A 25241-nucleotide genomic window follows, 5' to 3' on the forward strand; every position below is an offset into this window, starting at 1 on the left:
ACTTCTTTTCCTTCTCTGAAGTTCATGGTAATAGTTTGGATCATATAAACACTTACATGGGTCAGACTCATACCACCACTCAGATGTTTTTAATTGCTCTGCAGAATGTTTTTAAACCAAAGTATTTTCAGGTGGCTAAAACTTACAAATCTATCTGACTTCAGATAAATTATCTGTTAAAGAAGACCTTACCAAGATCAAAAGCACTGATATGAAACCCCAGGACAGTAGATTTATCTAGGAGAAGAAAAAAAAAAAAAAAAAGAAAGAAAAAAAAAAGATTAATGTCATGAAGATATTTTCCACTGAGTTACTTCAATACACAGAAAGAGTTATCTAAGTCCAATGGTATTCATAACATATCACAAACTTTGAGGTGGGGGCGGGGGGAGCAGGGAAATGTGCCTTGTGAATTTTTTCTTTATTTTCAACAAATGAAAACAAAAATTTAGAAACAATGTAATATCACTAGCGGTATTTTACCAACCGATATTGTATTTTGTGTTTCCATTCGCTTTGTATGTTTAACTTTGGTTTCCAATAGAATATTACAATGATGACTGATTAGAGTTCACTGAAGATCTCATACATATATACATACACACATTTACTAAATTACAGTAATTGTAAATCTGGCTTTTAGAATACTGGTACGAATACTATATTGCTTCAGTTCTACCATTTGCTCTTCAAGCCAAAATCTATTCAAAATACTGAATCAATAACTGAATACATTCAGAACAATGTTCTTTATTGAGAAAGATGTTAAAGCATTTTGAAGCTGTTGTTGCAAATACTACCTCCATGTAGGTTACCATGTTCTTGAAGCTTTTGAAGGACTCCAAACCTGATGAGAGTTTTTACAATCATTGCTAAACATTTTCAATCAGGTAGTTTTTCAGTATGAAACTGAAGTTTGAACAAACTCAGTTTCTTGTGAAACACTGACTAGTTTTAGTTAATTTTACTTTTAAGCAATGGACATCTGAAGAATAAAACATTATAGTTTTCAGACACAAGCATAAAAACTTCAACATGAAGTAATCTGGAGTGAGTAAGCCATGACACTACATCAAATAAATATTGCTTCTTATTCGTTGGTCTGATCTGGGATCCTTTTCCAAATGAAAATTAAACCATTTGCATATGAAGGTCATTATTTTCTCTTCTAGAGTCTATTGTGGCAAACATATTACCACCTTTGAAAAACAGTGCCTAAGATTGGTGGGAAAAGATGCCTACGTCTATGGGCCATATTCTGTGATTCCATGATTGTATATTTGTCTACCATAAAGCCAAGTAATCAATCAGACGCATATGAGAACTTCACTGGCACAGATAGTCTACCAAGTTATTGACAATATCTTTCCATGAAAATATAACTAAAACTTACTAGATTTTTTCCCCATTTTTCTCAGATTAAAAAAAATAAATAAATAAATAAAATCTCCAATTTTCTTCCATCTTTTCTTCTCTCCCTTTATCAGCTTTAAACGTTCCAAGATGCATGTTATTGTGCAAAAATATTATCTTAGATAATAGCTGACACTCCCTCTGGCTTTAGAATCAGTATACCAATGTGCTATAATCATGAGAGGCCAGGTTGTACTTCCCACATTTATAACTGAAAGAAAGTATAAACACTTTTAAGATTGATTTTCTTTTCGTATCTTCCTCTCCTCCATGTTAAAATCATAGGATAGGTGACCCTCTTGCTCAAAGCAGGGTCATCTTGAGGTCAAGCCTAGATGGCTCAGGGTGTTATGTTGTTGAGCATTGAAAACATCCAAGGGTGATGGAAAGATACTGCACAGATTCTGGGTAACTTCTTCCAATTCTATACTGTCCTCATGGGAGATGAAAAATGTGTGTCCCATCTGAAAAGTTCTTGCTCCATTATGTCCACTGTTTCTTGTCCTCCTGCTGTATACTGCTATGAAGAATTTAGTTCTGTAATCCTGATGACTTAGAGTTAGGAGGTGGGGGCTGATGTTTGGTCTCCAACAAGCCATCTCTTCTACAGGTTGGGCAAGCCCAACTCTCTCAGTTTCTCTTCACCTGGTATGTGTTCCAGCACCCCAAGATCTTTACAGTCCTCAGACAAACATGCTTTAATTTACTGATATCTGTCTTGTACTAGGGGATCCCCGAGTAGACATAGTACTCCAAATGTGGTCTGGAGAGTGATGAGTAGAACACAGTGACTAGAACAGGTACTAGCAGTCAAGACTTTCTCCCTGTAGAATATTTTTACCCTTCCAAAGTCATGCTCCATCTTGTAGCCTCCAGCAGGAAGGGCACTAATTCTTTTGCTCTCGAAGAATATTGGCACAGCTTCAGCTGGAGGGATAGAGGCAGACTGCAGCTTTCCCATAGCTCAGTTGAGCTATTTTGTATTGACAAAGCATCACCATATAACTTTGTAAACCCTGATAAGATTGAGCCTTGAAATGTGTTCAGTCATGTCAAGAAAGGTGCTTTTCCGTTTGTTTAAGTGGAATCTTCAACAGCTTAGCCTGCCTGCCTTCCTTCCTTCCTTCCTTCCTTCCTTCCTTCCTTCCTTCCTTCCTTCCTTCCTTCCAGACTGAATCTTTGCACAGCCAGAGACCTCAGAGTCACAGCTTTAAAGAGTACCCACTCAGGCTATGCTCAGCTTTCCTTTGGTATAAGGATATTCAGATGAGAGGAAAGCTATAGAAGGTTGTAACCTCTATGTTTATGACTGATCCTGACTTTTTTTTTTAACGCAAAATAAAGTTAATTTGCAGTTGAGATCATCCTGGAGACATGGTTGGGTAGTCCCTAGAAAATGAGAGTCAAGCTTTCTCAAACTGAGACAGAGTGGGAATTCGGGTCTTGCATATCTCAGAGCCTTTTTATTATTACACTATTAAAATAGAGTGGAGACAGAGGAACACTGTGTTCTATTAAAAAAAAAAAAAAAAAAGGCATCTTAACACATCATCACAGAAAATATCTGAATAATAAACATGCATCTTCAAATTTGAAGATACTTTCTCTATCCTTTTATGGTAGAGGGCACATCAATATTTGCTTTAGGAAGATAGATCATTCCATAAGAAATATGAATGCAAGATATATTACATCAAGAAATCTGTGCTTTCCATGGTAGGGGAATACAGAATAGTAGTATCTCAAAAATTAATTAGGAAAATATATATTTATTAAAAGTGTCTTGTATTTTTTCTCATTTTGAGGTTTTAAAGGACAGTGAAAGAAAGTTTTGTTGGTTTCTGGAAATAATAAAGTCTTTGGTTTTATTCCATTGTTTAATTACTTAATTTAACACGCATTAGCCTTACTATGAAGCTTTTTTTTATTTTATTTTTTTCCAAATAGCTTTCCTGTTCAGATATAAGAAAGTGCATCTAAACCAATAAAGCCTGATTCAGGAACTGATGGGCTCATTTGCATCCTGGCCAGAACATCAATCAATAGCTTTCATTTTGTTTAAAGGCCAGGGGCCAAATTAGAGTTTGAAAAGTCCTTGTAAAACCTTTGGGTAATTTTGAGATTGAGTCTAATGAAAGATTAATGAATACAGGCATCCATTTCTAGCCCATCTATTTACATATGACTTCTACCTTCAGTCCTGCTGAGTGGCAATCAAAGTGAATCAGTCTGTTTCTGTAGATAATGCTGACTAGCTAAGAATAGCTTCTGCTACCATAGCAGTCTTTTCATGACTTTTTTTTTTTGTTCCTATGTTTTTTTCATAAGCATAGAAATTCAGATCTGGGAAGAAACAGTGGATACAATCTGGATATTTATCACTCACACCAAAATTTACCATAATTTCCATTCTAAGTTTAGCATTAATAGTAGATACCTGTGGTAAATATCTCGTAAATAATAGCTCAGCCAAACTGAAGACACAGAGAAAAAATTCCACTGGTGAATAAGAGCAGAATGTTCTCTGGATCATAAATCATATTTCCAAAACAAACAGCTGAGTATATTTGGATACATGATCTTTTTACAGTGGTAATCACTTAACTGAGAAACCTGAAGGTTTTGATTACATTTAATAAATGCAGTTAATTAATTTCACTTTTCTAGTATGATCTGATCTATAGAGAAAAATATATATTTCCATTTCTGGTACATTAATTACTTCTGTGAAACACTTGGTTTGTTTTCTTGATTAAGGGAGAAGAAATGCTCCTGGTCCAAATTTTTGTTGCAAGGCTAACAGCTCAGTTTTTGTTTTCATATGAAGTGAGTTATTTTGTAGAATGATATTGTGTGGCCCACACAAAGAAGAAAATATCATTTCTGATGAAAGTTGCTAGACATTTCTCTTACTACTAAGCTAACTTAAGCTTCATGAGACCCTTTCCTAAATTTATTTTGAATGATCTTTTGACTGTAGAAACATTATTTGAGACTCAGAAATATGTGAGAAGTCTTTTTTTTTCTCAAGGCTGTTTCATTTTCTTCAGTAGTGTTGACATTTTTCATAATTTTTAAAAGTTTTTCTAACAGGTGCTTCTTTTACTTTCGTATTTCAAACTTCAGATAAAATATAAATATATAATATATATCATAATATATGTTATAATATATAATATATTACAATATAATATATTTATATATTAAATATAAAATCAACTAATGCCCAGAACACTGAATATTTCCCTCCCATTCTGCAGAAAAGTAGATAATATATATTTGCTTGGTCCTGACCACTGTGAAATTCCTGAGTGTATCTGAAGTGCTCTTCAGTCATTTCTTCTGTTTCAAACTAGCTGCACAACTTTCAGTCACTCTTGTTATCTCTGATCAGTCTCAAATGTTGAGAGATACCTGCTAGCTTTGTATTGGAAAATCCTTTCATTGTTACTAGATACTAATTAGAGAAATCACTGATTTTTCAGAAGCAATTTTACAGAGCTCTACTCCAAACTACTGGAAGCACATTCTATTCATATACTTAATGAATCAATGAAAAAGAGTAAATTATCCCAGATATATTATTGGTGTGATGAGACATTTTTAAGCAAGCAGTATAAATTTTTCCTCATGCCGTGTGTACCAAAAGCTGAAGATATGTTCTTATGCATCTGCGTAGGTATGCAATAATATTGAACTTGTTTTAGGCTTTCTTTTGATTAATAGGATGATGGGTAAAAAAAGTTGTTCTTCCTTTTCTGTGAATACTAGTAGCTTATTTTTCGATATGAGTTCTAAAAAATTCAAGATATTCTACAAGAAAAAAAAACACACAAAAAAAAACACATTAATTTAGGCATAAGATACTTATGGAGGAAAGGTACAACAGTCATGATATGTATGTCATGCATTTAAACTGATTTATTCCTAACCTGAATTACAGAGCTAAGTTGTGCAAACTTCTTATTTTGGTCTGTGTTAATAGAGTGACTGGCACAATAAGGACCCAATCAATGAATGAAGTTTTAAGCCACTGTCTCACTAAAAATGCTAAATAGCAATAATTGCTTTGGCAATTAGAAGAATATACTTTTAGACTCTGTACTGAATCTGACCTACAGTTGTCTATTATTATTCCAAGTTATTAAGAGACATGGTTAAGAGTTTAACTTAATGAATAACTCATCTTTGTTAAAATAGAGAGGGTGTTGATAAAGAATTTTTTTTTTTTTTGTTTTAAAAAAAAGGACCACAAAGCGTAGAATTATAGAATCATTAAGGTTGGAAAAGACCTCCAAGATCACCTGGTCCAGCAACCCCCCTACCACCAATATCACCCACTAAACCATGTCCCTAAGCACTATGTTCAACCTTTCCTTACACACCCCCAGGGACGGTGACTCCACTGCTTCCCTGGCTAACCCATTCCAATGCCTAACTGAAAAATACAATAGTGGATGTATTATAATAATTTATATAGGTGCTCACATTTGAAGCATTTCTGGATGAATTAGTAAGCCTTTGTGATTCCACAGAACTTGATAAATACGTGGATGGAATTCCAGGTGACCTCAGAAAATTAAAAAAAAATAATTTCTCATTGTCATCACAAATGTTACTCAAACCCCAGTGATCTTATTGCTCTGCTATAACAATCTCATCATGGGTTCTGCCAAATTAGTGACATATTTGTATGAAGAAATTATCTAATTTTGTGGCTACAGAGCTACAAATTCTACAGGACTTCTATCTACACATCAAAAATAACAAGAATCACATGGTACCTCATGTGACCAATAATATACTAGTCCTGAAGCTAATGAATATTAATGAAAATGGGAAAATCACTTTCAATATAATATTCAAATTCACTTAGAATTTCAAAATTATGAGCACAAAAGTAATTATTGCCAGAAAGGTGGTCTTCATTTAGAATTACCACTGGCTAAAGGAGCTGTCCTGTGACAGCTTTGGTCTCAATACTGTATGGTACAGTCAGGTCCCTAGGCAATGGAACAGCCAAACTGTCCAGAGAGGAATCTGAACATGGTAGGATATATGTTACATGTCAATACATACATGTATGTGGTGACTGAAGAGCTGAAGCAGTCATCAAGCAGATTTTTACTGAGATAATCAGGAGACCGGAATCCTAACAGGTCACTGGTAGCTGCAAGAGTGAGAGACAACATGTTGATTCCACCCACAAGGTGCCCAAAATCCATATACTGATTCTGGCACTACTAAACTGTGCAGCACAAATTTGTACAGAAAATGTGCAACCAAATCCCATTGGTTTCAGTGGAACACCACCTCCGGCATTTTCTTGTGTAAAGAGACTGAATTAAACATACATGAAAGCATACAAAATAAATCTTATTTAAATTCTTCCTTCTTACAACACATTGTAACTACTTGCTTCTTCTTGTCTGAGGGTAGATGTTACTTTCTCATTGTGGAACTGTAAAATTCCTAGAGCATTTTGTCATGGTGTATACATGTAGACATTTATATCAATAGGATACTTCAACTACCTGAGAAAGACATGTAACATCTTAGCAAGCATATTGTATGAGGATGTTTCTGTAACGTGTGTAAGGAATGTAACGTGTGTAAGGAATAAAAAGGTCTCCTATATCATGCTGGTTGTCCCCAGTTCCTACAAGAGAGCAGAAGTGACATGACATGAATAAAGAAGAAGGCAAGCACATGACAAGATGATGTCCTGGAAACTTGTTTGTTCTTTCCAACTATATTACATGATCTAATAAAAAATATCGCCCTGCAAACATGACTTCTTCTAACACTCATTTTATTTGAAGCTCTGAAGCTGCTCTTGTAGTGTTATCTCCCCCATAAACGAGCCTGTTCATCTTAGTCAAACAGTGACATGTGATGAATAAAGAAATATACCTTTACTGACAGAGAAATTTTGTAATTTATTTTAAATAGGAGTAGAAATGCTTTCAGTGTTTTTAGAAGGTTTTATTGAAAAGCAAAGAATAAACTCAAACAAAAATCTTTCCATGACATTATACCCATTTCATTCAGATAAACAGTTTCACCCAATGGATGATTCCAGTAACTGAAATAAATAAGTTTTATGAAAACTATGTTCTCTAGAACGTAAATGAACTTGCCTAAACTCAGAGCTCCACAAAGTAGACATATGACTGACCATTTTACCCATGGCTTTTTTTATAATCTGTGGAGAAAAACCATGTTCTTCTTGGGTGCTGTTCATCTCAAGTCAAAGTAGGCAACCAAAATAAATCAAATGAATTGAACTCTAAATTGGTGCTTTTTTTTTTTTTTTTAAACAGTGATATAAAGGGACATTAATGTGACTACCTCAGATGTAGATTACTATAAAGCAGATATATAAAGTTTGGTGAGATGAATCTCATCTCATCAGAAGATGAATCCCATGAAAAATGCCTGTTTAATAGCCAGTCTTTATAAGAGGTTGTGACACTCAATATTTTAGTATCTGATTTAATTAGACAAACCAATTATAACTTTACAGACTTCTGCTGTTCCTGTTTCAATTGTCAGTTCTAAAAAGCTTTTGTATTATAATTTATTTCCTAATCCAATAAAAATCATTGCACTTTAAACCCTGTTCACTTCTCACAAAGAATCTTATAACTGAAATGCTTCCTCTATTCATTCTTTGGTCCAACTGAGTCTATTATTCTTTATCTTACAGTAATTGTGCAGTTCTTGCACCAACCTATGTGAAAAATCATAAAAATAAGAGGTGTAAGGAAGGAAAAAAACAAACAAGCATATTTCTTAACAAGTTTTCAAACGTAACAGTCTACAGAATTTTTAGTTTAAAAATGAAAGCTAGTTTTCAGAATGTTTTTTATGTACAGGGACTATACACTCAGTAATTTGAATTTCATCTCACTTTAGCCAACTAAAAGAGGCAACCTATCAAGAAAGATAGTTAAAATTGTTTATCTTCTGCTATGGGTCTGATTTAAGATTATTCTCCTCTTTCTCTCTAGCATGGTCTCTATTTTGCTGGCATATTTGTTATTGGAGCTGTGATATCTCCACAGAAGAAGGTTAGAAATAGAAATGGTCATTCTGCAGGCAAAGGAAGGTCATCCCAGAGTGGTTCTCTTTTATGAGGCCTGGGTGATTTCACATGTACATAAGTGCATGGCTGGAGAGGCTAGTCATGGACAGAGACTTAAGCCAGTTTTCTCTTTGCAGACAACATGTGGTTTGATGGCATTATGCTATTGTTTATGGTCTACCTATAGTCATTAAAGAGGCAATTCAGAGGCATATGGTCTCTGAATATAGTTTCCAGAAGCAACTCATTTCAATTATTTCAGGCACTTAGCATAGGATGTGAGGACCAGGTCATCATCCAAAGTGCCTGTCTACCTGCATTACCAGAGAGATGTAGATGAGCAGGTTACATATCAAAGTTCTGAGAAGATTAATTTAAGTGAGATAATACCATTTTAAATCTTTAAGGATGTAATTTGTGTATGTCTGCTTGGAGATTTAAATACCCTTGTGGACATGCAAAAAGTGTATTTACAATAATGTTCATATGTGTGAAAAAGGACTTTTGCAGTGCCTTGTGAGTCATGCATGTACTGACACAAACAAATATAGTAATTATTTGTATGCTTAAGTGTTTATTTAACTGTACTACAGAAATAGTAGAGTGCTACTGAAGCACTTTGGAAGACAATGGGTATTTTTAGCTTGTAAACTGAGTAAGTTAAACTTGTGGGAACTTAATCTATACCAAGACTGGAGCTACATTTTTTCTGACTCTTCAGAAGAAAATAGAAAACCTTCCTAGTGAGAACAGCTGTAAGACCAAGGAATGCACTCATCTTTGTATGCTCCTGGCACTGGGTACCAGGGCATAGAAAGCCTATACACAGTTCCCAACATGTGTACTGATTGATATTTTGAACTTCACCTAGAGAATCTCCTATTCTCTATTCTCCTATTCAGGTGTAGTGGGTTTAGGTGGCAAGGTTTTGGTAGCAGGGGGCCATAGGGGTGGTTTCTGTGAGAAGGATCTAGAAGCTGCCCCATCTTTGGTAAGGACCCCACTGCTGACCAGCGTCGAGCCAATAAGCGATGTTGTTTTGCACCTCTGTGAGAGCATATTTAGGACAGGGAAAAAAAAAAAAAAAAGCACTGCGCATGCAGCAGCTGGGAGAGTGAGAGGAGTGAGGAACAGCCTTGCAGGCGCCAAGGTCAGTGAAGAAGGAGGGGGAGAGGTGCTCCAGGGGCCGGAGCAGAAGTCCCCTGTGGCCTGTGGTGAGGATCATGGTGAAGCAGGATGTCCCCCTGCAGCCCATGGCGTACCACGGTGGAGCAGGGTTCCACACTGCAGTCCATGGAGGAGACCATGGTGGAGCAGGTGGCCCTGCACCGACAGAGACTGCCACAGACTGCCACAGACTGCCTCCTGTGGAAGATCCCTGCCAGAGCAGATTCTTAGCCAGACCTGTAGCCCATGGAGAGGAGACCACACAGAAGCAGGTAACCTGGCAGGAACTGCTGCCCGTGGGGGACCCAGGTTGGTGTAGTTTGCTCCTGAGGGATGGACCCCGTGGCACGGACCCATATCTAGAGCAGTTCTGGAAGAGCTGCTGCCTGTGGGAAGCCCATGCCAGATCAGTTCATCAAGGACTGCATCCCGTGGGAGGGACCCCACAGCACAGGGGACAAGAGTGACTGAGAAGGAGCAGCAGAGAAGAAGCGCTGTAGACTGACCATAACTCCCATTCCCTCATTCCCCTGCACCACTCGGGGGGAGGAGGTGGAAGAGGGTGGATGGGGGGGGAAGGTGCTTTTGGTTTCTTTCCTTTGTTTCTCACTTCTCTAGCTTGTAAATAATAAGCAATAAATCTTACAGTCTCCATATGCCGAGTCTGTTTTGCCTGCTACAATAACTACTGTGTGATCTTCTTGTCCTTATCTTAACCTTTGAGCCCTTTTCATCATATATTCTCCCCATTCCTCTTTGAGGAGGGGTAGTGAGAGAGTGGTTGTGGTGGAGCTCGGCTGCCCACCACAGCAGGAAGGAACCACCGCAGCAGGAGATCCTAATTGTTGACCTACTATATCTCTACATATCAATGTCTTTTATGAAAATTTTGTCTCTTCTTTGACTGCTCCTCCAAATGTATTACAGTAGATTTCCAAATACTTTGTGGGTGCTTATTAAAACAAGCTAAAATTAACTAGACTGGACTTCACAGACGAGGTCCTAGGTATAATCATGTTGCTTTACCTGGCCATACAACTTTCACTGGGAAGGGTAGACACTGTACATTTCTAAGGGTTCTGGATTTGCTGTTACAGCACAAACTTCCTGGAATCTGCAGTCCTATTCCAGACAGACCAAATTTGTCTGGGAATGCTTTTATAATGTCAAGTCCACTGTTTTAGCTTTCTCAACCCATTACCTCACTGATTTTACAAACTGATAAGTTCCATTCAGAGTTACTTATATTTACTGAGTTCCAACTTTTCTCCCAAGTACTTTATATTCTGCTGGTGTTACTCTTAGAGAGAATATTGTTACTGTACCCTCAAACACAGAAAATTAGGCTGTTTTAGTCTTTTATTAGTGGCACAGCATCACCCCTAATAGAACTTAGAAAATATGCTTGGTCATTTTAGTGCACTCAGTCTCACCCAGCAGGCAGGTGAAACTAGTTTTTCCACCTGATGAAAACAGAAAAACATTTTTTGATTTTGCTGCCACAAAACTGTCAAACTTCATCCATTCACAAACAACATATATCCATAAACAGCATCTGACTACATGTAGAGTCCAGGAACACTAGAGATATCTCTATGTTTGTCACAGAGGTCATGGGATCAAAGCCACTTATTGTCTGCATGGATGCACATCACAATAACTCAAGATGACATCAGGAAGAGCTTGGATGAGAAACTTCAGTTCTGATGGGAGTTCAGAAGCAGCAAAAGCAATCTGGAAACCCCTTGCACATCAGCAAAATCAGACACAGGGACTTTGATTAAAATATATATATATATATAGTTCTAAGTGAAAAAGCTTTAGACAAATTAAATCTATGTCTGAAGGCAGGAAAAAAAAAAAATAACAACAATTTATCTGTAACGTTGGAAAAGCATACCTTTGCAGTTTAGTATAAGATATCCCAGGAAGTTTCCATAGTGAGTGGTGTGCTCTGTCCTAGGACCTGGATGTCAAGCAGCTCACTATTTCACTTATGAATTTCCGCAGTTTTTAGCAGTACACTGAAAATAAGTCATTGTGTATTTCAGAATTTCAGAAGCTTACTGAGCTCCCTTGGCTAAATGACTAAGCCAAGTCCTCATTACACATACAAAATCAGAGCATTATCTTCAGTCAAATTTCATAAATGACAGGGCAGTGACTATTTTGCTATTAGAGAGGATGAGGTTAATATTCTGTAAGTAATTGTTTAAGATTGAATTGTGCAAGCCCATTAGTGCCACATTAACAGAATTCTCCTTATTTTTCCTTTCATTACATTTAGTTGTTCCTCATCTTTAAAACACCCAGAACAACAAACAAACAAAACAAAACAAAACAAATAAACAAACAAACAAACAAACAAAAACCACCCCTCCCCATGAAATAGCTTTATTTTCCAGGGCCTGTGATAGCCATATCAGCATTACATTAAGGTAGGTTTTACATTTAATTGACTATGTTTCAGTCAGCACAGAGATTTATTGTCCCTTGAGGAAAATATTGACCTCAGCTTCTCCTTGGTCAATAGTTTATCTTACAGGTCAAGAGAATTTAAGGACCTCACAAAAGATAGATATCTGGTGATCATTTACATATGTGCAACATATAGAAGTGTATATTGAGAGTGGTAAGTGCTCTCATATATCTGACATAATAAATAATCTTAGTAAGATGCATTTTTATTCAAATATTAACCCATAATAGCTTTGTGAAATATTTCATGCTACACACTCTCATCAATTCTCTTGAATGCTCAAGGCTTGATCTCACAAAAATATATATATATATATATATATTAATAACAAAAAAAAAATATTACAAGAACACCCACAAATGTTCATACCTGTTATATGCAGATATAATTGGGTTCATTTGTTTTCAAACTGCTTATAAGGCCAGATACACTTTATACAGTTTAACTCCAAAAGCTATTCTCAAACCTTGACAATTAAATTTTAATATTATAAGAATTTGTGTTCTAGTATAACAACTGCTAAAGCTGATGGGTAAACAAATAAGATTATTGCCTGCATGTGAAGGGCTGTGCAACCTTCTGTCAGTGGATCTTGAATGAATCAAAACTGTAGATGTATATTTTTTTCTGCTTTATCGTCCCAGGATAAGTTGAATGGGTTCAGGGCAGTGTTTCACAGCAACAAAAAAATGTTAGTTACACATTTCTATGGGTAATCCATTAGCTTATTACCTTAAATTGGAAACTCTTGTATTAGAACTTGAAATGCAATTAAGAAAACAATGTTATTAAAAATATTGAAATTATCTATTTAATACTTTCAGAAGATTTAGGTGTTTGTTTTTGTTTGTTTCCTTTTTTTTTTTCATTGAGAAACATGACAATTTCCCTAGTGTGTCAACTTGACAACTTCCCTAGAGTGTCAACTGACTACAAAGACTGAAAGAAAGTTACAGAATGTAAAATACATGACAATAACTTCTGAGCGGTGATTCTAACTGCTATAAATCTGTATATAGATACTTGTAATTATATTCTACATCAAAGAATTACGTACTACAGCTGTTGTGAAGGCACAAAGCCTGTGCTGTTGTGTGCACAAGATCACAAAAATAATCCACTGGTCTCAGGGAGAATAAAATATAGAAAGATTTGTTGATGTGTAACATAAATGATGTAAAATATAAATAGTAGTGTTGTATTTAATTGTTTTCTGCAACAAGGCAACTTTTCTCATTCTTTCTTGTAAAATTGACTTTTCAGATTGCTGATATGGAAATCTAGTATTTGCACATTCTTCTCATGAAACTGGAAAATCCACCCAAATGATGCACAATTTCTTGTTTTACCTTTAAAATATACTCCAATATTTTGATATCAGACACTACCTGAACAAATGGATAATGTAGATTTATTTCACAGACAACAGTTGACTTTTATTCATGGACTTGATCCTGAATGTTTTTATTTAGACAGTTTGTCCCATTTGTCTCATATTAAGCAGGACTGATTGTTTTAAATACAAGTGATGGAGAATAAATGGATTTAAAAGCTTCTGAGAAAGACATTGCCCTCAGAGAATTATTAGGTTAGTTCTCCTGAGAAACAAGGCTAAAGAAAAAAGTAAATTTGGCAGTTCCTCACAGAAATACTATTAAGATCACAATCATAAACTATTCTTATGCAAGAAATCAGATTGGCTAAATCTTCTTCTCTTCATTAACCTCAAATACAAAAAGGAAGCATGAAGAAAGTGGAAACTAGGTCAGTGTATCAGGGACAAGGATAAAAGAACAGAATAACTATGTATGGACAAAATTAAAAAAGATAAGCCATGAAATATGGTAAAATCAGAAGAGACCACAAAGAGGAAAGAGAAAACATCTGTACATACATTATTAGCATGTGGAAAATCCAGCAGGGAGTTGATTCACTACTAAGCAAACTCTAGTCACAGATGTAGCCACAAGGGTAGAATTTCCTTTTTTTTTTTAAGGCTCCAGCTGCAGTAAGATGGCCAATGCACAGCACTGGTTTCATGACACTTAGGGCTCATGACAATAAACTCAGATGAGCATAGCTGGAATGGCATAAAACACCCCTTTACCTGATCCACTCCCTATGTTGACATCAGTTATCTTTGGGAACTCAGGGAAAGGGATGAGTTCTCAGTATATTAGAAGGGGTAAATGCAGTGCCTAGTTTAATAAACAGGAGAAAAGAAAGAAAGAGAGGGAAAGACAGAAGAGAGAGAACAAGAGAAATATAGAAATTGAGAATTACAGACCAACCTATTCAACTTAAGTTCCCAGAAAAACATTGGAACAAATAACCAATTCGTAAGCACCTTGAAGATAACAAGGGAGATGAACAGTCAACAGGGATTTGTCAAGAAAAATTGTGTCAAATCAATCTAATTTTCTTCTATGATAAGGTAACAGTTCTTGTGGACAGAAGGAAAGCAGGAGATATAATGTAGCTTGACTCTAATACAGATTTTGATTCTCTCTTATGTGGCATTCTCATTGACACGTTAGGGAAATCAGGTCTGGAGGAAACTTCTGTAGACTACATACAAAAATAACAAGAAAACCACAACTGTGGCTGCCATTAATCTACAGTTTAACTGGAAGGATATTTTTACTGAATTAAGATCTTTGGGAGGCTGTACCCAGAAATATTTATTATATTCAGCTACTTCAATTCAATACACACTAATACAGTTCTGAACTTAACTAGAATTATTAACTGACATCCCACTGCACTCCCAAACAAACAAACAAACAATAACCATATGCAGAACAGCCAGTGTAGTAGGGTCTTTAAGGAAAGATCTAGGTTATTTGATCATAAACTGAACAACTATGTTCAATTATGTGCTATTGGTAAAAAGTCAGATTTCATACTGGGATTTGCAAACAGGAGTGCAGACTGTAAAGCATGAGTTAATCCTTCCATCCTACTCAGTGTTGGCTAGCACTAGTTAATTAGTATATCTGGTCTGGTCTGAGGCACTAGATATGGATTGGCAGGGACCACTGCAAGAAACAACCTGTCAGGAAACACTGAAGGAAACAGTCTTGCTCAGAATAAAGAGAAGACTGAGGGGAGATACGATAATAATCTTTAAATATGAAAAGCTGTTGAAAAGAGAAAGGAAATAATTTGTTCTCTTTCTCCAGTGTAGAGACAACTTTGAGTAATGGGGTTGCAGCAGTACAGATCTAATACAGCCCATGGGAAGACACTTCCCAGCAGGAAGGAAAATTAAGTACTGTAGTGTATTGTGCAGGGAGGACGTGGAATTGCCTTTGTTTTCTATGAATGCCAGCAGTGACGTAAATTTACTATATCCTACCTTGGACCAGATAACCTCTGAAAGTCCTTTCCACATGTATCTCTTCATGAGAGTGGGGCTGAAAGCCAAAATAAATCAGGGGGAAACTGAACATTGCTCCTCCTGACAAGAGACGCAGAGAGACTTCTTTACTTTAAGTTACAAGTTTCTATAAAAGACCAGAATGGAAAGAGTAGATCTTAGAAAGATATTTTCTGAGATAAATGCGAGCAGGTTACATTGACACTGATAGAGAATTACAGATGAGAAATTGTAGTAAATATTTTTCTCTATATATTGTATATATCTATATAGGCATATAGAATCATTTTAAGGGTTTAGTCTTGCAGTGCTATATAGTGATAAATTATAATTAAATTTATTTTTTCACACAATACTATGGTTTACGTAATAGTTGCTATAAATTTATTTCAGTAATTTCTTTTTGATAACAATGGTGTACCAGTGGACGATATGAAGACACGTAGGAAAAATGTTTTTCTGACTTTTATGAGTGTGGTTCTGAGCTTAATAGTACTAGGTGTAAAATTTAATCTGAATGTTGTATAAAATATAGTTAGTGCAATTTGTTTAGTAGTGATTTCCATTTTCAGTCTTCTCGATATCTTTATTCTGAAAGAAATAGGATATTTTTGGTATCAGAAGTTGCTTTCTCTTTATGTATACCTCAGCCAGAACAAACCAATTGATACTTTTTGGCTGAAATGCCTTTCTGTATGTGATTTCACTGTTCAGTCATTAGTTTACACACCTTAGTAGAACCTACTCCTGAATGGTATTAATTCCTTGAATTTTTAATGATCAGAGCCAAGTTGCTCTGTCATGCCTACACCTTATGTACTGACATTAACTTCATATGTGAAACTTCATTAAAAATGTCTGAAGCCAACATTATCGTGATAAATGTTACTACTGGTTTGAGAAACATATCTCAGTCTCCAAGGTTATAGTACTTTCCATCTGCAACCCTTTGATTTCTAGACAGAGAATAATTTCCTCTTGCTGACAGTCTTATCAGCACTAGTTTTTAACAACCAGTTCATTTATGATAGCAGAAATTTCACTGGAATTTTGCCGATAATTAGTATGTCTTGTGATCTACTATATCATTTCCTGCATTAAAAAAAAAAAAAAAAAAAAAAAAAAAAAGTTCCTACCCATACAAATATCACATTATTTTCTGCAAGTCCTTTTTTTTTTTTTTTTTTTTTTTTTTTTATGTGAACTTTTAAGAACTTTTCAAGTCCTGGTATGGACATGCTAAAACAGCATATCTACAGTGGGTGAGAAGCAATCTAATTTTCTTCAAAGGCACTTGCAATAACTTCTGTAAAAAGAAAAAAACAGAGACCTAGAGGACAAACTCAAAACAAATATTTCTCTCAGGGTACAATTTACAAGTTTTTTTTTGTTCTGTAACACAGCTGGATTCAAAAGTTCATGCTCCTGATTGTCCTTAATCATGGATACCACCTTCATCACAGAGCTTGCTGTTAGTGTGCTCTAACTATTTGAAGGGCGGGGTTTATAAATCTGAACTCTGAAGTAACTTGGATTACAAATAAAAGAATGAAAACAACTTGGAGGTCACACAAATTCTTGTGTTATATTGGAAAGACTGGAATTTGGTCTGGTCCAGAAATGTGATATTTTTCCTTGAGTGCTCTTTCTCGTGGTTTCTGTCTAGTGTCCTGGCTTCTAAATAATATAAAGTTTAGAGATTTGCCTTGCTAGGAAGAAAATAATATTTTAAGTAATTTTCAATATATGACATGTAAGAGAGGCAAGAAAGAGCTTCCTTCCTTCCTTCCTTCCTTCCTTCCTTCCTTCCTTCCTTCCTTCCTTCCTTCCTTCCTTCCTTCCTTCCTTCCTCCCTCCCTCCCTCCCTCCCTCCCTCTTTCTCTTTCTTTATGTATGTTTGTTTGCATGTATGTATTTATGCCCTGTAGTCATTTTCTTGTGGAGCTAACCACAGGTGATTCCATCACAAAGCAAACAGCATGTTTTCTCATTTTGTACCTGGATTTTGAACAAGGTGCCAGAATGGCTCTTTGCTAAGAAAAATCTAAATTGTCATTAGCAAACATAAGAAACACAATAACACAGTAGTTTTCTGCTATTTTTAGGAAACAGGTGTTGCATTTAAACTTCGTAATCTCCCCAAGTGTAAGTAAATTTGTAAATTATACTTCTTTCAGTTTACCCATTCCCAGAAGCCAGTCCTAAAATTTGATATTCAGCTACAATCTGTATATTGAAAAACTGGTAATATACACATTACTTTAAAATCAGTGAGTACCAGTTTGGAGATATTTCTTTATATTGAATATTTGGTTTGTCAGCTGTGTGAAAATAGTTCATTTCTGTACTTTACAAGCCTCCTGAAGACATAACTGAAGGTTCTTAGCAACGTGACTAAGGTGTAGTGTATTGTAAAGGATAGCAGAGAACAAGCAGAGACCAAGCAAGGCATTGTAAAATGTTATACAATATTGCCCAGAGTACTAATATTTTCTAGTAGACTATATACTACCATGGAAACTTGAAAGATCTTATTTTCCTTCTTGGCAGTAATGTAGACTCACTGCATTGGTCTAAACAAGTCATTTAAGCTTCTTTGACTCCATTCCGCTATCTGTAAAACAGAGGTTATGGTATTTTGTAACAGAAATTGAGAGATACAGACTAATGAAAGCACTCCATCAGCAGAAACCATTTTAGTGTAAATTATCTAACTGAAATTATATACAAATATTGAGTATGTACCATCATCCATTTTCTAGGACAACTGTAATGCTTCTTTTCTCTCAAGATTACATCATTATAATCTAAGAAAGTAAACATTTAAAGATACTGGTATCAAGCCAGGAACACCTGACTGAGCTTTAAAATGTATTGCTGTGAAAGATAACAGAGCTACAAGTTGATGCTGAAAGATTTCATACAAATGAACTATAAAATACGTTATTGACTTTCTTGCAATGCTTCCTACCATTGCATTTTTTTGCTCCCCTTACAGAATAAAATTCTTCATTTCTACATTAATTTCTCTCAAGGGAAGAAAAGGAGGCTCAGTGCCAACACAGTAAATCCAGTGTAAGGGAACGTGGTACTAGTTTAAGACCACTATGGCCACACTATAATGCTGATTTAGTGCATCAGGCTGGCAATTCAGACTTCATCCTGAATTTCTGACAAGTTAATTTTGTCCTGGATCAGGTGTTCTCCATTTTTTAGTATAAATGACATGTTACATATTTTTGTGTAATCTAACTGGTGTCGTGTGCCAGTCTTCTTTCAGACTATAGTTATATTCAGAAATGAAGTAGTAATAAATAAACTTAGTAACCATGGAACCACAATTTGATAAACGTTTAATCATACCACATTAGAGAAAGGTGGTCAGGTGCTGCAGAGGTATATTAAGAATAAATAGAAAAAGGTCAGTTTCTTGCCATATGCATTTTACTACTGTTTATAATTAATTGCAGACAAAGGTCACTTCCAAGATTCATGTTATTTTGTTACTTATTTGGTAATTTTATCTCTGTTGAAATCAATGGAAGCATTCCCATGAATTTTAAATTGTTGACCAAGTATTTTGCCTCTGAAAACTTTTTTGTTTATACTTACTCTATATAATCTATTAGGTTTATTTCAGCTTCTCTAATAAGTTGAAAATTATGACCAGAGCAGAAGTCATGTGTCTGTTCAACACTGTAGTTCAGTAAGGCCTTGTTCAGTCACTTAGTCTACAAAGGAGCATACCATTTTGACCTGAAAGTTCTCCAGATGCTTTCATACATGCTTGGAATGACCCTGCAGTAAAAAGCTGTGTTTCTGTTTCTTGCATCTGTCTGATCAGGGTCCAGAAATGAATCAGAATGGCATGGAGGTTCCCAGTTGGAGGCTCTTAAGTGTTCAAAACAGTCTGATACACTGACCAGAAGAAGGTGTGGCTGCCCATCAGAGCACACCAGAGAGACATCAACAAGGTTGTCTGTTATCTTGACACAAACTCACAAAACATTAAAGCATCAGCTATAAGAAGTACTCCCCTATCAAGTAGCAAAGGAGAGTCTCAAAAGGAGAGCAACGTCAAATAGTATTGATGATAAAGCTTATAGCCTTTGCAACTCTCCCAGTAAATTTGTTTGTCAGTCTCAGTGCAGGTGCCCTGACATACCATTCTGATATCTGATTAATCTACCTATGACATGTTCAGGTAATTCTTTATGATTTTAGGACCTTTAAAGGGAAACAATACAATTCTGGTTGATTGCCCAGAATTAACCTAGGGAACTCATTTTGAGCATGTGGAAAGAGATAAAAAGTGCGCTCTTAGCTGCATCACTATTAGCTTACTCTAGCATTTCAGTTATATGGACTACAAGAGAGGGTGGGATATACACACTATGTTTCTGATTACTTGAATGTTTGTCTCCATATATCCTAAGACTGAGCCTCAGGGTAAAAAGTTACTAGGTTCTGCATATAAAATAGAAAAAGAAACAACAGAAAAAATGTTTTCTATGTGAGTATAGATAAAGTTTGCTTTGTGAGTATAGATGAAAATATGAGACCTAGGGAATAAAATCTTTACTATTGACTGTTTAGGACACAACAAAAATTAAACTGGGAATTATTTAATAGCTGTGAGACATGCAATAAAATATTTGTCAAACAAAAGTGTATGTCATTTTTATGAAGATTTCCACCTGTGAGTATCAGTTGTTTCATGATATATATTATACCTTACTAGGTTATTAGTTTGTTTTTATGAACACATCTTCCCAAAAGAAGCAGATTTATTTTTTTATTTGTTTATTTGTTTTTTACAATTTATCATGAAATACCTGGAGAGGAAACTTTGAAGATGAAAAGCATGTTTACTTTAAATTATGTTATATTGAGGTCTCTTTGTATAAAATTATTAAATAATTTTCCTGTTTTATGCATCTTTTTAATATAGTGAAAATGTGTACAACATGGTAAAAATCAAATAATTCAAAAGTGGAATATATTTTTTCTTTGTTGACCAAAAAAACAGCTTAAGACATTGTGCATGCCTATATTGCACTACAATCCAGACATAGATGAAGCAGTTTAACCATCTGCCACGGCTCCTGGGAACAACAGACATTACAATACAAAATTTGTTGGGGTGGCTCATTGTACATGTCAAGCTGTGTTACTTCTTTAGAGATGGTACTTCTTCATATAGTTTAAGAAATTTCCTTTTCTTCCTGGCCACAGGACATACTGGATGTAGTTGGCTGAGCTGAAATTGTCCTGGAAAAGAAAGTAGGTAGAAAAGTATATATATATAGTAGTATATATAGTATATATATATATATATATTTATTTATTTATTTATTTATTTATTTATTTATTATTATTCAGCTGGAAAACCTTTCATATATCATCCATTGTTTGTATATTCAAAATGTATATGGTACCAAAAGGACAGGAGTGAGCAGCTGCATAAGGCAGCCCCACTGCTGAGAAAGACTCATGTAACCACTCTCTCACTGTGAGTGAAAATGAATATTATTTTTAATGGCATAGCTGAGTCTGTGTTGATAGCTGAAATGACCACTGAAAAGGACTTTCCAAGCACTCATCCTCTAGTGAGGTTATTCTGAAATTGTTTTGTTTAAATTATTTGTCTTATAATTCATGCACCACAGAGCAGAGCCTAACAATACAAGAAAGGCAGAACTCAGCAAGTAGAATCAGTTCTGAGCTTTGCTATTACAAATAAGTAAATAAATAAATAAATAAATAAATAAATAAATAAATAATCATCTGCTTCACAGATGATAACAGATAGATATGTTCTAACTTCTGTGCAGACAGAGAATCATTCCTATTTTTACAATAGGGTAAATGTTGCCCTAATTATGTAGGTTTCCCTAGAGAAGTTAGTAAAAAAAGGATGATCTCATAAAGTGATCTGATGCTGAGCTTCATGAAATACAAATGCATCCTGACTCAATTTCTTTTTCACAGTAATGTAAGAAACACAGACATGTACAAACATACAAGCACAGGAAACTGAAGACCATGAAGACAGGAAGGGACAGCAGAACCCTCTAAGAAAGGAGTGGGAGGAAAAACAAAACAAACAAACAAACAAACAAAAAGAACAGTTTACATATAGTTCTCAGAGAACTTCAGGTCACTTTGACTGTGTAGAAACCTGATCATCAGGTTCCTCCAGGTGAGCTCTGCTATTCCCAGCTGCTGTCCTGCTTTACATCTAGATGGGCCTCTTCCCATAGCACAGCTGGCAGAAATTAACATATGTCCACAACTCAGCATCATCATTTGAAAGTGGGTTTACATGGCAAGCCTTTGGTAGCGGAGGGCAGTAAGGGTGGCTTTTGTGAGAAGAATCCAGAAGCTGTTCTATGTTAGATAAGGGGCCTGCTGCTGGCCAGAGCTGAGACAATACATGATGTTGTTTGCCTTTGTGAGAGCATATTTAAGAAAGGAAAAATAAATAATAATGAAAAACCTGCTGCATAACAGCAGCTGGGAGAGAGAGGAGTGAGAACCAGCCGTGCAGACGCCAAGGTCAGTGCAGAACGAGGGCGGGTGGTGCTCCAGGCACTGGAGCAGAAGTTCCCCTGCGGCCTATGGAGAGGCCCCTGGTGGAACAGGCTGTCCCCCTGCAGCCCACGGGTCCCACATGGAGCAGATCTCCATGCTGCAGCCTGTGGAGGAGCCCCCGGTGGAGCAGGTGGATGTGGCCTGGAGGAGGCTGCACCCTATGGAGAGCTCCCGCTGGCCCTGGGCCAGAGCTTCAGCCTGTGGAGAGGAGCCCACACAGGAGCAGAGGGTCTGGGGGGAGCTGCTGCCTATGGGAGACCCAGGTTGGGGCAGTTTGCTCCTGATAGATGGACCCCATGGTATGGACCCACATTTGGAGCAGCTCTTGAAGAGCTACAGCCTATGGGAAACCCACGAAGTATCAGTTTGGGAAGGATGACATCCCGTGGGAGAGTCCCAACATGGAGCAGGGGCAGAGAATGACTGTGAAGGAGTGGCGAAGTGCTATAGACTGACCACAACCCCCATTTTCCCATTCCCCTGCACCAGTCAGGTCAAAGGGGAGAAGGTAGAAGAGCGTGGTTGGGGGGAAGGTGTTTTTGTTTTTGTTTTTGTTTTTTTTGTTTCTCACTTCTCTGGCTTGTTAGTAATAAGCAATAAATTTTATTATCTCCCTACACTGTCTGTTTTGCCCATCACAGTAATTGTTGAGTAATCTCCCCTTCCTTATCTCAAACCTTGAGCCCTTTGCATCGTATTTTCTCTCCCTATCCCTTGGAGGAGGGGGAGTGAGAGAGTGGTTGTGGTGGAGCTTGGCTTTACCTGAGTAAAACCACCACACCAGCACTGACTGTAATTTAGCTTTGTGCCTGTACTCCGGGCTGAGTTCTGCAGCAGCGACTGCAGCGGACTTGATGTGTTTTGGTTTCTGTCCAGGACAAAACCAGGACAAAGCCAGGGCTGTTAGTCTAGCAGAGAGGCAAGTGGATAGCACCAGAAATATTCAGGTGATCTCACCTGGATGTGAAATAATGTTAGGCCTATTTAACCCTATTAAATATGGCTATGCTAATATTATTAAAACAGAAGACAACTCTACATGGCTTTTTTTTTTTTTTTTTTTTTTTTCTGTCAGTTTCAGGCCTCACCTCATATTCTTCCATTTGCTTTCTTCAGTCTTTTGAGTTCCCTATTACTGCTTTTCTTCCTGCTCACTCTTCCTTTCTTCTTATCTTTTTGGAAACTACCAAACTGAGACAGATTTAACAGGCAATCCTCATCTTCATAGTTTCATATGTGAAGGCTCTATGAATGTAATGGGGACAAATACCACCCTAGGAATGTAAACATGACAAGAAAAAAAGCCTACAGAAACTGTATGTGCTTGCCATTCAAAGGTGCATAGCTTCTTTAAGATGACAGGTTCAGTCAGCATATTTCAGCAGACTTGGGCTATTTCAGTTCACCACTTGCATATTTTATATCAAGTGACCTGCCAAATGTCATGAAGAGGTGAACAGGGAATAGAGAAATCAGTCAAGGTGATGGATGAGCTGCAGACTTGATTATTTATTCAAATTATTCCCACAACGATTGAGTCTTGCTGATTGCAGACAGCATTTTGTCACAATCATTAGGAAAGGGCAAAGGTGACAGAAATTTAATGGCCAAATTAGAGTTATTGAACAGTGCCAAGTATGACAATATTTTTAAAATCTGAAGTAGAAAACTGTTTTCATCAGTGACCAGTAACATTTAGAGCTCTTTTCTCTAACCTATCTGTCTTTTTGTTCTTGAAAGTGTACGTGCAACTCCAAAGGCATTCCAGAGGATAAATTCAATACCTCCCAGTTTCACTTCAGGCTTTAAAGTCTTAAAGTAAGTATGGCATCTCACCATTCTCTCCCACTACTCTTGAAGTGTTTGGGGGGGGCGGGGTGGGGGGGGGGGGGGGGGAAGTGCTTCAAATATGTCTTTGCACACTCCTCTCTTTCCTTGTTATGTTAGTTCATTTCAGTGTCACAGAAGCCGCAAGAAGGCAGCACACCAGGATGATGCTGAAAAGTGATCTGACACAACCAAGGTCAGTGTTTCCCTTGACAGCAAGGGGGGAGGAAGATTTCCTGTGATGCCTCCAAAACATTTATATAAATTCACACACATCTATTTCATCTCTAACAACCCCCTGAAGCTTTGCTGACTTGATTATTGAAAATGTATTTAAACATTAAGAATTGCTGTAAGTTCACACCTCTGTGAAACCTTTTGTGGTGATAATTATAAAATGCAAAATCCATTATTTTTTATATCAGAAGAGTTTACATTTAAGCCTAGATTCATCCCACTTTACTTCAGGCACTTTACTGAAGTGCTTAAGTTAGGAAAAGTTGTTCTTATAAGATCTTGCAGGCAGGTATTTATGGAGGGCCATTTATAACTATGGTTGATATCAGTTTGGACTATCACCACTATTACCTGGAATTTCTGCTATGATCCAAGAGTTTATAGAAATGAAAGCTGAAAAAATACATTTGGGTATATCAACTGATCAGAGCTGGTTGCACTGTGCAGCCATGAAAAACAAATGATGTCAGGGTCACTAAGCTGAGGCATTTGCAACACAGTTCAGAGGAACTGTTGACATTATCTGGCCTCCTGTCCAGCTTTAGATGGAGTGCTGCATACAAATCTCACTAGACAGAAAAGGTAAATTCCAAATGTATGTTGTATCGAGAAGGGTCCCTTCCAATATCATATGAGTAGAAACCTTTTCTTGTGAGAGCATTCCAAGGAGTTTGTGTTTTTAAAAAAACATCTTAAAAAACAAAGATGAACTGTCACAATCTCTTTCTATAAGTTTACCAGATTTATTACGTGATTCAAAAACACTAAAACATGCTTGTTTAAGAGCTAGCAATAATTCATCAAATTCTATACTTGCAATTGAAATGAGAAGATCTCTTAATTTTCAGAGAAGTGAGATTCTTTAACCATTTTCCAAAGACATTCTGAAGACAACAGACTTGTTGCATTCATAATGCAGTTTATAAAAGACACTGAATAATGTGTTTGCTTGAGTTGATGAGGTGTGTGATCTGGGAACCTACTCTTTAGGCTCCTTGTTTCTCAGAAAATCCATTGTGGTGATGAGCACTATAATATTACAATTAACCAGATTAGGC

At 36.5% G+C, this 25241-nt stretch overlaps 1 long non-coding RNA gene across 1 annotated transcript in view; it reads right to left on the reverse strand.

Annotated features, from left to right (window-relative positions):
- Window positions 1-20445: 20445 nt before the first annotated feature.
- Window positions 20446-25241, reverse strand: part of LOC137849747 (uncharacterized) — a 29169-nt gene continuing 24373 nt past the window's right edge. Inside the window, exon 2 of the long non-coding RNA XR_011092048.1 lies at window positions 20446-20796. This is a non-coding gene — a long non-coding RNA (uncharacterized lncRNA). The remainder of the gene's footprint in view (window positions 20797-25241) is intronic.

Source organism: Anas acuta, chromosome 1 (assembly GCF_963932015.1).
Source record: "Anas acuta chromosome 1, bAnaAcu1.1, whole genome shotgun sequence".
In the NCBI taxonomy this organism is placed as follows: domain Eukaryota; kingdom Metazoa; phylum Chordata; class Aves; order Anseriformes; family Anatidae; genus Anas; species Anas acuta.